The sequence below is a fragment of the Oryctolagus cuniculus genome, chromosome 3, assembly GCF_964237555.1.
Source record: "Oryctolagus cuniculus chromosome 3, mOryCun1.1, whole genome shotgun sequence".
NCBI lineage: Eukaryota > Metazoa > Chordata > Mammalia > Lagomorpha > Leporidae > Oryctolagus > Oryctolagus cuniculus.
In genome coordinates, this window is record NC_091434.1 from 82,723,432 (window position 1) to 82,736,340 (window position 12,909).

A 12,909-nucleotide genomic window follows, 5' to 3' on the forward strand; every position below is an offset into this window, starting at 1 on the left:
GTGGCTATTTGGCTTAGTGGTTAACATGTGGCTTGGGACACTTACATCCTATAGCACAGTGTCTGGGTCAAGTCCTAGTTCCACTGGTCATCCAGATTCCTACTAATGTACATCCTGGGAAGCAGCAGACAATGGTTCAAGTACTTGTATCTCCGCCACCCAAACCTGAGACCAGATCAGGTTCTGGGCTCCTAGTTTCAGCCTACTCCAGGCCTAGCAGTTCTGGACATTGGTAGTAAACTACTGAACTAGTGGGTAGAAGATCTTTCTCTCTCTCTCTCTCTCTCTCTCTCTCTCTCTCTCTCTCTGTGTGTGCGTGTGTGTGTGTATGTGTGTGTGTGTTTCTGCCTTTTAAATAAAATAAAAATTAAAAGTAGATTTGTGTTTGTCTATGGTTGGAGGGATTGGGTAGTAATTTCTAATAGGTATGAAATTTCCTTTTGTGGTAAGAAAAAAAATTGTGGGGTATGGTGGTATAGTGGGTTAAGCTACTGCCTGTGACACCAGCATCCCATATGGATGCTCCATTTATGATCCAGCTCCCTGTTAATGCACCTGGAAAAGCAGCAGAAGATGGCTCAAGTGCTTGGGCCCCTGCACCCATGTGGAAGAACTTGATGAAGCTCCTGGCTCTTGGGTTTGGCCTGGCACAGCCCTGGCTGTTGTGACCATTTGGGGAGTGAATTAATGGATGGAAGAGCTCGCTCGCTCTCTCTCTCTCTCTCTCTCTCTCTCTGCCTTTACAATAAAAAAGAAAAAATGTTCTAAAATTAGATTGTGATGGTGATGTAACAACTCTCTGAATATACTAAAAAACCACTGAATTTTATAATTTGAATGAGTGACTTTTATGGCATACAAATTATACGTGAATTTGTAAAAAACAAAAGACTCAACTGACTTACTGTTGAATTTCAAAGCCTGTTGGAAAATTTGGCCATTTGCCTTCCACTCTCACAGCACAACAATCACACAGAAGTCTTCTGTGATCCCAAGATGTGTGAGGATTGCTCCCCACCAGCAAGCCAGCAGTCAGTTCTGCAGTGGACACCCGCTGGGTGTCCTCTAATTCAGTTCACTATCCAGAGATAGCATCAGATCCCACAGGATAGAGGCTCAGTCCCAAGACTGCCCCACCCCTGCCCACTCCAGACACCAATCACAAACTCCAGATCTGATTCATTTGCTCACGTGGCTCACAGAACTCAGGGAAATGCATGTACCAATTCATTATGAGGGATACAAATAAAGAGATGCGTAGATCCAGGTGCAGGAGAGGCAGCGTGGAGCTTCCGTACACTTTTGGATCCACCGCCTTCTAGGAACCTCCACGTCTTCAGCCACCCAGAAGCTTTCCAGACCCCATCCTTCTGGGTTGTTATGGAGACTTCATTGCAGAGGTATGATTAAATCATTTACAGGCATGTCGAGATGCGAACGGACACAAAGGGAATGAGCTAATGCTAATAGACTGAAGGGGCAAAATCAGACACTAAAGTGTCCCTTTATGCTGCCTCACATGCTAAGTCTGTGACAGTCATTTGCCCACTGATTGCGCAATAACATATCCCACAATAGTTGTCTTTGCTAAAAATCTGCCGAGCTGTCTTTGAAGGGTCCCTCATGAGAACAGATAGAACCGAGATGCAGCCAGAATTGAGACTGCCACCTTCACCAATCAACTCAGGCTGACGGGAGAGTCATTTTCCGGCTCATGATCACGTTGAATGCCACACCTGCCATGACGTTCCAGGAGCCGTCTCTGAACATGCGATGCGTGGAGGCAGGTTTGTTAACGTGCACACGGGGGATTTTCCTCACCCCATTCTGCTGCACCTAGCGTACTCTGCCCCACGATTTCACCCAGCTCTGCACCATTTACCCCAACACCGTAAGTTCCTAAAGCCCTTTCTGAACGGGCAGGTGACTTCGGGTTTTGATGAGTTTTGCATGTCCCCTTGGCTATGCGCATGTGATGGGGCAGCTGTCTGTGCAGATTCTTCTCAGCCTCTCCGTACAGTGCTCTTCCTATGGGGGTGAGATAGGCCCCCTCTGAAATGGGGCCTTTATGATCTCCTATCCAACAAGGTGGGTCAGAGTACTACAGCCAGCTCCAAGACAGAAAGGCAGGGGGAGGTACACTTTCTATGATCTGCTTTGAGGAAGAGAAATTCTAGTTTCTGTGCTTACCTTGGGGAGGTGGTTATGAGCCAAGAATGGTGAAAGAAAAACAAAATATCTACACAGAAGTCTTCAAAATATTTGTGGAAAAATGTGTATTATGAAAAAAAATTATGCATGGATTTTCAATATTTTTGCACCAGAAAAATTCATCTTTAATTTCATTTTTCATGAAGTTTAAAATCAATTTTATTTATTCAAAAGCCAGAGAGAGAGAAAGACTTGTATATACTGACATATTCCCCCAAATGGCTGAAAGAGCTGGGCTGGGCCATGCTGATACCAGTGACTGGGAACTCTATTTGGGTCTCCCACATGGGTGGCAGAGATGAAATTATTTGAGCTAGGGGCTGGTACTGTGGCACAGCAGATTAAAGCCCCGGTCTGCAATGCCGGCATCCCATTTGGGCGCCGGTTCGAGTGTTCGAGTCCTAGCTGCTCCTCTTCCGATCCAGCTCTCTGCTGTGGCCTGGGAAAGCCACAGAAGATGGTCCAAGTCCTTGGGTCCCTGCACCCATGTGGGAGATCGGGAAGAAGCTCCTGGCTCCTGGCTTCGGATCGGCACAGCTGCAGCCATTGCAGCCATCTGGGGAGTGAACCAGCAGATGGAAGACCTCTCTCTCTGTCTACCTCTCTCTGTAACTCTGTCTTTCAAATAAATGAACTAAATCTTTAAAAAAAAATAAATTATTTGAGCTATCATCTGCTGCTTCCCAGGGTGTGCATTAGCAGGAAACTGAAGCCAGACTAAGTCAGGCACTATGATATGGCTATGGGCAGCCATAGTGGTGTCTTAACCACTGTGCCAAATGCCTGCTCCTCATCTTTGTAAGAACTTTTTTAAGTATGCTTGTATGAATGAACAGAATTTAGAATGGGAATGGGATCAGTTGGTAATTATTCACCTTTGGGTACAAAATGGTTCTACAATTTATCTAATAAATATACTACTCTGGCCCATTTCAGAGCTTTCTGCAAAATAAGCCTTGACCTCTGTTGAAATCTTTACTTAATATATACTAAGTTGATCTTCTGTATATATAAAGATAATTGAAAAATGAATCTTGATGTGAATGGAATGGGAGAGGGGGTGGGAGATGGGAGGGTTGCGGGTGGGAGGGAAGTTATGAGGGGAAAAAGCCACTGTAATCTATAAGCTGTACTTTGGAAATTTATATTTGTTAAAGTTAAAAAAGAGTTCTACTTGATCAATTTAATTCCTTTTCTGTTAAATTCCTCCCTCACTCCTCTTCTCTCCCACCCTCTTTTCCAAGCTGTTTCCCTTTGCAGCATGTCACTGGTGATGAGTTTCAAGATTATGCATTTTTTAAAATTTATTTGAAAGTCAGAGTTACAGAAAGGCAGAGGGAGGCAGGGAGGAAGAGAAAGAGAGTGAACAAGAGAGAGAGAAAGAGAGAGAGAATGTCTTCCATTCACTGGTTCATCCCCCAAATGGCTGCAACAGCTGGAACTGGGCCTATCTGAAGCCAGGAGCCAGGAGCTTCTTCTGGTTCTCTTGCATGGGTACAGGGGCCCAAGCACATGGGCCATCCTCTGCTGCTTTCCCAGGCACATTAGCAGGGAGCTGGATCAGAAGTGGAGCAGCCAAGACCCAAACTGGTGCCCAAATGGATGCTGGCACCGCAGGTGGCAGCTTTACCTGCTACACCACAGTGCTGGCCCCCAGGCTTATGCAATCTTGTTTCCTTGTTTGAGTTCAAAACTTCTGTATCCAGGGGCTGGTGCTGTGGCATAGCATGTTAAGCTGCCACCTGCAGTGCCAGTGTCTCATATAGGCCACAGTTCGAGTCCTGGCTGCTCCACTTCTGATTCAGCTCTCTGTTGTGGCCTAGGAAAGCAGTGGAAGATGACCCAACTCCTTGGGCCCCTGCACTCACATGGGAGACCCGGAGGAAGCTCCTGGCTTCAGAATGGTGCAGCTCCGGCCTTGCGGCCATCTGGGGAGTGAGCCAGTGGATGGAAGACCTCTCTCTCTCTCTCTGCTTCTGCCTCTCTGTAACTCTGCCTTTCAAATAAATAAATAAATATTTAAGTTTGAGGAGGGAAGCTAAGAGCTGTTTTGTGTTCTCCTGACACCACTCCGTCCACCACAGAGTTTATGCTGGGTGGAGGGGTGCACATGGCAGTAGGAGCCCAGGGAGCTTGGAGGTTATCGTGGCAGTGTAGAGAATTAGCTAGGGGGGACTGAACTTGGGCAGCAGGGGCAGAGCTAGAAAAGAAAGGACTGGTTCGAGAGAGACACGGATGCCGGTCTGATCAAAGCTTGGTCACTGATCGGATGTTAGCAGTGGGGGTGGTCCCTAGGCTTCTGGGTTGGGTGACTGCATATGTATGTATGGTAGCCCCGTTAAGAACAAGACATTCGGGAGCAGAAGCTGCATTAGGAAATTCCTCAAGTCAGAGAGAGATTAGTAAGAAAAGAAAATAATCAAGTGACGGACTTATCATAATTGCCCCCACCTCAGAACAGTAGTTTTCTAAACTTTAGGCAAACCATTATGAGTCTGAGTTTAACATACTTCATCTTAAGCAAAAGAAAACGTGCACAGTTACGTTTTGGTTATTAGTTTACAGAGGTGACACTTACAGCTCTGAGGAGTCATCGCCTGTGGAAACCAGCCGCTCCCCTGCAAGCCGCAACAACGACAACTCAGAGGCTCAAAGTAACGATCTTCAGTGTGGCCAGGGCCCGGCAGGAAGATGCCTGATGCTCCGTGTGGCATCAGCTTTGGGCTCCGCTGAGTCGGAGGATCCTCTTCCGAGGGAAATTTTTTAAAACGGAGTTTATTTATTATTTATTTGAAAGGCAGAGATACAGAGAGAGCGAGAGAGAGAGGAAGGGAGGGAGGGAGGGAGGGAGAGATCTTCCATCTGCTGGTTTAATTCCCAGGTGGCTTCAACAACCAGGCTGAAGCTAGGAGCCAGGAGCTTCATCCAGGTCTCCATGTGGTGGGGAGAGGCCCAAGCACTTGAGCCATCATTCATTGCTTTCCCAGGCCATTAGCAGGGAGCTGGATCAGAAGTGGGGCAGCTGGGACATGAACCCGGCACCCATAAGGGACACTGGTGAAGCAGGCAGCAGCTTAACCTGCTAAGCCACGACGCTGGTTGCTTTCCGAGGGGATTTACTCCCAGGTTTTGGGTATTGGCTGAAGCTCGGCCTGGGTCGAGCAGCAGGGACTTCATTCCTCTCCATGTGGCCTGGGCTGCCTCACAGCATGGTAGCCCGGTGCTAAGGGAGAGTGACCCATGAGCCGTATTGCCTTTCACAGCTGAGCTTGGGAAGTTGCATGGCACTCTCTAATACGTGAGAATTGTCATAACAACCAACCTACATCACGGGAAGGGGATGTAACCTCCACCTCTTGATGGGTGCGTGGCAAAGTTCCAGGAGCGCATGTGGGCTGAGAACTGTTGTAGTCATTTCTGTGAAATATAATCTGTTACAATATTTATGACATGTTAGCACAATCAAATTTGACAATTGTCCTTCCTTTGTCAAATTTCAAAGAGAAAGTAAAACCAAGGAGTAGCTTTACTTCCCTTAGGCAAAAGTCATTCAACTAGCTAGAAAGTCAGTTGGAGAAACTTTACTGCCACATGATCAGGTTAAAATAGAGACTTACTGTTATATGACAAACTCAGGAAATCTAGGATGCGAAAGACCAGTATCACGAAAAGAGTGCATGCTAGCCTACCATCTAAACAAGATTTCCTAATCCTGTAAATGTACTACTGTTAAGTGAACTTGATTCAGCAATGCCTAGGATTATCTTCTTATGTAATCAAAACCATAAATCTGGAAATAAAAATGTATATTTTTCAAAAAGCATTTGTAACATCTTGAATTCTCTTGAAGATTACTAATACTGTAATATTGTAATATCTGAGAATGTAGGATGTGAGAAAAGGAGACAGAGAAAATAAAAAAAAAAATTTAAGAAACAACGGCAGGTGATGTACACTGGTTAAGATGCCACCTAGGACATCTGACGCCTACAGTGAAGTGCGTGAGTTGAGTACTGCTTCCGCTTCTGATTTCACTTTCCTGCTAATGTGCACCCTGGGAGGCAGCAGGAAATGGCTCAAGTACTTGTGTCCCTGCCGCCCATCTAGAAGACTTGGATTGAGTTCCAGTCTCCTGGCTTCAGCCTGGCCCAGGCTGCGCTGCTGTGGGCATCTGGGGAGTGAGTCAGTGGGTAGACAATCTCTCTCTGTCTCTGTCCTCTGCCATTCAGATAAAAAATAAAGAGAAATTAAAATGTAATTAAAAACAAACAAACGACATAGTTCCGACACCACAGTGGAAAAGCAGCTGGACTGCAGAATTTCTTTAGTACATTCCAAATGACCCTGCTTCCTGGTATTCTCACTTCCAGCCACACGAGCTTGTCCTGTGGTCAGGCAGTTCTCCCTGTGCCCAGTACTCACCACTCACCATCCTCATTTTTTTTTTTTTTTTTATTTTGTTCAGCAGCCCTGGATCCTTGCTTTCTCTGAATGAATTCCAACTCACACCAGGTCCATGGAAAGATAGTCAATTAGAAAGTATAAGGTTTATTTAATAGCAAAGGATAAGGGAACATGAGAGAAGCTTTCACGGTGCAGAGCATAACCCAGCAAGCTCCCAGACAGTAGGGCTTAGGGCTTTCTGGATTTCCAAAGTTCTCTCTTGGGAGGAGTGCTAAGGGTGATAACAGGTGCGATTGCATCAGATAGGATGCAATCCCTGGGCAATTTTCTTTCCTTTTTTTTTTTTTTTTTTTTTTTTGTTACTACATCATTTGTTATGATAACCAAAAGTGGAAACAGTCAAAGAGCACAACAACAGAAGGTAGTTATGCAAAACATCCATACAACCATTAGAAATATTTTGAAGGGGCAGCTTTGTGGCACAATGAGTTAAGACACCACTTGTCACACTAGCATCCCATGCTGGAGTTGGGAAATTTTCAAAGATGCTTCAGAAAACTTTTTAAAAGCATAAGATATGGGGCCAGTGCCATGGCATAACAGGTAAAGCCACTGCCTGCAGCGCTGGCATCCCATATAGGTGCCAGTTCGAGTTCGTTTGGGCTGCTCCATTTCCAATCCAGCTCTCTGCTGTGGCCTGGGAAAGCCGTAGAAGATGGCTCAAGTCCTTGGGCCCCTGCACTCATGTGGGAGACACGGAGGAAGCTCTTGGCTCCTGGCTTCGGATTGGCCCAGCTCCGTTGCAGTTGATTTCTCAACAATGTTGCAGTGGATTAGTTTCTGAGAGGAGGAGTGTGGTGGGGGCAAGAGGCGCAGAGTCACCACACAGACCCCAGGAGTCGGGTGAAAGCAGGCCTGAGGTGAGCAGCCCGCAGACTCGTTTATTTCAGTTGGTACAACATCTTATATAACCAAGACCAGTTAATCTGGTCAAGGGGCGGTCTATGCCCCAACCAATCACAGCCTGTTGCCAGGCAGTTTCCGTTCGCCATGTGGGTTTCAAATCCATCCAATCACAGCCTGTTGCCAGGCAGGCTCTGTTGCCAGGTGGGATTCAAAGCCATTCCTGAGTAACATGCTCGCTTGCCAGCGGCCACTTTGGCATGGCCTTCTCATTCCAGCACACAGCTCCAGCTGTTGCAGCCATCTGGGGAGTGAACCAGTGGATGGAAGACCTCTCTGCCTCTGCCTCTCTGTAACTGTGCCTTTCAAATAAATAAACAAATCTTAAAAAAATTGTACATAAACACAAATGAATGCAGCATGTGTGTCAAGTTCAGTACATTTTCACAACCCAGACGCCTCAAGGGAGTTTTTATACCTTGAGCTCTTCCTCACCCACCTGTTTTGAAAACGCTGACACTGGGTTCTTGAGCATTTGCTGTGATGCTGGGAATACTTCCCCAGCTCACCCCTTAGTTGGCCCAGGCTTCAGGTTTATTTAGGACCATATCTACCTTCACCTTGGCCAGTTTTGCCAGTGTCCATCAGCCCTCTTTCTCCCTTCAGCTCTTGTTCACCCTCAGCCACACACGCTAGTAAGCAGTGGCCCACTAATTGCTTTATGTCCCTTCTAATCCATTGCAATTGTATTTTTTTAAAAAAAGATTTATATATTTATTTATTTATTTGAATGGCAAAGTGCTAGGGAGAGGTGGTGATCATCCATCTGATAGTTCACTCCCCAAACTGGGGGAGTGGCCAGGGCTGAGCCAGGCCAAAGCCAGGAGCCAGGAACCCCATCCAGGTCTCCCAGGTGGGTGACAGGAGCTCAAGGATTTGAGCCATGATCCTCTGCTTTCTCTAGCACATTGGCAGGGAACTGGCCCAGAAGCAGAGCAGCTGGGACTAGAAACTGCATGCTAGTGTCACAAGTGGGGGCTTAACCCACTGTACCACAATGAGAGCATACTAATGACAGCATTCGTATTAATTGAAAAATTAATTACCCTTTATTTTTAAAGATTTATTAACTTATTTGAAAGAAAGAATTGCAGAATGAGAGGGAGAAACAGAGAGAGAGCAAGAGCAAGCGCAAGCTCTTCTTTTTGCTGGTTCACTATCTAGCAATGGCTAGGGCTGGGCTAGGAAAAGCCAGGTGCCTGAACTCCATCCAGGTCTCTCATGTGAGTGGCAGAAGCGCAACTACATGCGCCATCTTCTGCTTCCCAGGCACATTAGCAGGGAGCTGGATGCAAAGTAGAGCAGCTGGGACTTGCAGTGGTATCCATATGGTATGCTGGCATGGCATGCTGGCATTGCAGGTGGAAGCCTAACCTGCCGTGCCATAACATGGGATCCTAATTTCTCTTTCAATATATCATTTAGTTTGTTTTCCATGGGGCTGGCCCTGTGGTGCAGCTGGATAAGCCAACATCGGTGGTTGCCAGCATCCCATATGGATGCTGGTTTGAATCCCAGTTGCTCTGCTTCCAATCCAGGTCTATGCTAATGGACTTGGAAAGCAGTGGAAGATGGCCCAAGTCCTTGGGCCCTTGCATCCAGGAATTAGCTCCTGGCTCCTGGATTTGGCCTGGCCCAGTCCTGGCCATTGCAGCTATTTGGGGAATGAACCAGTGGGTGGAAGATCTTTGTCTTTTCTCTCTCTCTGTAATTCTTTCAAATAAATAAATAAGCCTAAAAGGAAGTTATTAAAATTTTTTTCCATATTCTTTAAGTGGCATTGTTACAAGGAGCAGGACTAGAAATTATTGATAAAATAAATTTGTATCAAAAAATAGGATTGTCAATAGCTACATAATTAAAGAATGAAATGTATAAAACATATCTTTAATATTTCAAGTCAAATATCTCTTTTAACACTGTACTGTGAGATAAGGTAACCAGTTCATTCACCTGTTCAAAGATCTCTACAAATTCTTATAAATTTATCTCCATACATTGTTTCTATAGTATATTGGCAAGATATTTGCAAACTCCCAAATGTTTGCACACTCCTAGATTGCAAACTAATACACTGCCAAAATTCCTCTTGAGATCATTGCGCTTAAATTGTTGCCACGTGTAGGCAGGGATTTCTTATATGTTTTATTTTGAAGAATATATGCCCAATTTTGCTTATCAAATTAGTGGGGGGAAAGATACTGTTCTTATTATAAAGGGGCTGCCTTTGTGGTACAGTGGGTCAGGCTGTGGCCTGTGATGCTGGCATCACGTATGAATGATGCTGCTCCACTTCGATCCAGCTCCCTGCTAATGTAGGTCAGAAGCAGCAGATGAAGGCCCAAGTGCTTGGGGCCCTGCCACCCACGTAGATACCTGGAGGGAGTTCCAGTCTCCTGTATTTGGCCTGTCCTGGCTGTTGTGTCCATTTGGGGAGTTGTGCAGCAGATGGAGGGTCTCTCCCTTTCTCTCTCTCTCTCTCCCTCATTCTGTCACTTGGTCTATCAAATAAATAAAGAAGCCTTAAAAACAAAACTCATTTTTTAAAAATACTGATCTGGCAGTGCTTTGTCATGTAGTTAGGGGTTCAGGGTCTCAATCGGATGCACTGTTAGCCAATTTAAAAATCACAAGCGCTTCACAGTCATCCGTTTTGATCTCCACTTTTCCTTTGGTCTTTTTCATCACAAATCATTTCCCATGATCTCCATCGCACCTTTAAATGTAAGCGCTTTAGGTTATTACTCTTCAAATGTTTAACTCCCTGTTTCCTGAGGCTGATCAGCTTTTAATGTTTCCTCATTAAAGAAAACTCTAAAGGTGTGTAGATTAGAAATAAAAGCTATCTGATCTTTCATTTTCATCTGAACAGTCCTACAACAGATAGTGCATTTAGTTACCGAGTGGTAACATGCCTAGGAACGTTTTTCTGGATAACCTTGTAGCTCAAAAGGGACTGTCAGGCCCACTGCTCACCAGTCGCCAAGGAAACCAGTCTACCTGTGAATCTGGGGGACTCCGGGAAAGGCTGGAGAAAACGGAAGCAGATTTTAAAACTTAAAGCTGGGATGAGGACGGCTGATGCAGCGCCCCCTTTAAAACTGGCACAGTGGTTAAGCCACCACTTGGGACACCCGCTTCCCGTATTGGAGTCCCTGGGATCTACTCCCAGGTACGCCTCGGATCTAGCTGCCCGCCAATGCACACCCAAGAGGCAGCAGATGATGGCTCAAGTGCTTGGGACCCTGCCGCCCGTGGGAAATCCGCATGGAGCCCCTGGCTCCCGGCTTTGGCCTGGTCCAGCCCTGGATGGTGTGGGCAATGAGAGTGAACCAGGGGATGGAAGATGTTTTTGTCTCTCGCTGCCTTTCAAACAAAACAAAACAAAAACTCCACATTTCAGGCATTAACTAGACCTTGGAACTTGTGCTTCCTCAGCTGAGAGAAAACTGCAGCGAAGATACTCACGTCGGAACTCCTGATTCTCCGAGGGCCTTAATTCCTAGACCTTCCGACCCCGGCGAAAAGACGCGCATGCGCCTAGCGAATCCCTGTGTGGGTGGGGCCAGCCCTTGTGGGCGGGGCCCACTCCTTCCGTTTCACGGTCTCTCCGGGCACCAACTCCTCCCGCCTCACCTGCGCCTCACGTGACCTGCGCAGCCCGCGGGGCACCTGAGGGCGGATCCCGCGCTCGCACGGGGTCCTAGAGGTGAGAAGGGCGGCGCCCGCGGCAGGGGCAGGTCGGGAAGCACGACTGGGTTCAACCCACGGAGCGTCCTCTTTCGGGGCATCTGAAGCCTCCATTTTCCCGGAATCCGGTTGTAAGCGCGCCACAAGGGCCGGCGGCGGTCTGGACGGCGGTGAGGCGCGCACCTGAGGGTGGTGGCGCGGGCGTCCGAACAGCTGGGGGTGAGCGCCTTGCTGAAGAGGCCACGCCGCCCGGCTGTCCCCCCTCCCGGCTTTGGGGCTCTCGGTCCGCGGAGACCTGGCAGGTCTCAGAGTTGGGCACATTTCCAGTCCTTTCGTGCTGGAGAAGTAAGTGGCCTTGTTTTGGGGTGCTTGGCGCGTTTCGGGTAGGCTTTCGAGTGGATGGGGAGGCGTGTGCTGACACCGCCTAGGTGGCCCGTGTGCCCAGGGATTTAGCCGACAGCTGAGGTCCGGGTAGGCTAGAGAGCTTTTTTCCAAACCAATGTTCCTCTGATGAAAGTCCCCGTGCTTCCGATTGTAGGGCCTCCGTCTGCAACGGGAGCTGAGTGCCCCAGGGGGTGGAATGCAAAGTTTGGAAAATCACACTCGCACACTTGGGATTTGAGAGTTCTCCAGAAAGCACCACCTGATCTTGTGTAATCAAGGCGATTATTATTTTTTTTAGGCTATATTGAAATTTGTGTTTGGGGGAAAAAAGAGGCTGAACTTTTAGGGTAAGATGTAGATGAAACAAAGATGCTTTTTTTGGGTAGAGATTATGTATATAAGATTAGGACAGAAAATTATGACTTAAAAAAGATTTATTTGAAAGTCAGAATTAGGGAGAGGAGAAAGTTCTTCCATCCTCTGGTTCTCTCCAAATGGCTGCAATGGCGAGGGCTTGGCCTATGGGAAGGCAGGAGCCAGGAGCTTCATCTGGGTCTCCCGTGTGGATGCAGAAGCCCAAGGATAGGGAATCATCTTCCACGGCTTTCCCAGGCACGTTAGCAGGGAGCTGGATTGGAAGAGGAGCAGCTGGGACTCCAGCCTGCACATACACAGAATGCCGGCACTGCAGACGGCCCCCAAATTAAGAACAGGTTTTGCCTGTTCTTTCAGCAGGAGTGATTACTGCCTCCTTCTACACCATTTTCCAATCAATGTCAGAATTTTTTTTTTTTTTACATTTGCTAGCCTTATTTTTTTATGATTTCATATTATATTCCATATGCATATATGTAATATGAGAGAACTGGACTTAAAAGATAAATTTATTGGCCGGCGCCGCAGCTCACTAGGCTAATCCTCCACCTAGCGGCGCCGGCACACCGGGTTCTAGTCCCGGTTGGGGCGCCGGATTCTGTCCCGGTTGCCCCTCTTCCAGGCCAGCTCTCTGCTGTGGCCAGGGAGTGCAGTGGAGGATGGCCCAAGTCCTTGGGCCCTGCACCCCATGGGAGACCAGGAAAAGCACCTGGCTCCTGGCTCCTGCCACCAGATCAGCGCGGTGCGCCAGCCGCGGCGGCCATTGGAGGGTGAACCAACGGCAAAGGAAGACCTTTCTCTCTGTCTCTCTCTCTCACTGTCCACTCTGCCTGTCAAAAAAATAAATAAATAAATAAAATAAAATAAAAAGATAAATTTATT

General features: G+C 47.1%; 1 protein-coding gene and 1 long non-coding RNA gene across 5 annotated transcripts in view; one reads left to right on the plus strand and one right to left on the minus strand.

Moving 5' to 3' along the window:
* Nucleotides 1–7,514: 7,514 nt before the first annotated feature.
* On the minus strand, nt 7,515–11,131 carry LOC108176850 (uncharacterized). Its single transcript, XR_007920657.2, has 2 exons — nt 11,047–11,131; nt 7,515–7,880 (listed from the first exon to the last, which is right to left on the minus strand). It is a non-coding gene; the product is annotated as an uncharacterized lncRNA (long non-coding RNA).
* Nucleotides 11,132–11,134: 3 nt separating this feature from the next.
* Nucleotides 11,135–12,909, plus strand: part of WDSUB1 (WD repeat, sterile alpha motif and U-box domain containing 1) — a 59,181-nt gene continuing 57,406 nt past the window's right edge. Inside the window, exon 1 of one of the 4 annotated variants that reach the window (XM_051849524.2) lies at nt 11,135–11,287. The gene's annotated coding sequence lies outside the window, so the exon portion shown is untranslated. Of the gene's footprint in view, nt 11,614–12,909 lie in introns of all 4 variants that reach the window. The other 3 variants (XM_051849525.2, XM_070070826.1, XM_070070827.1) reach the window with 3 other exon arrangements.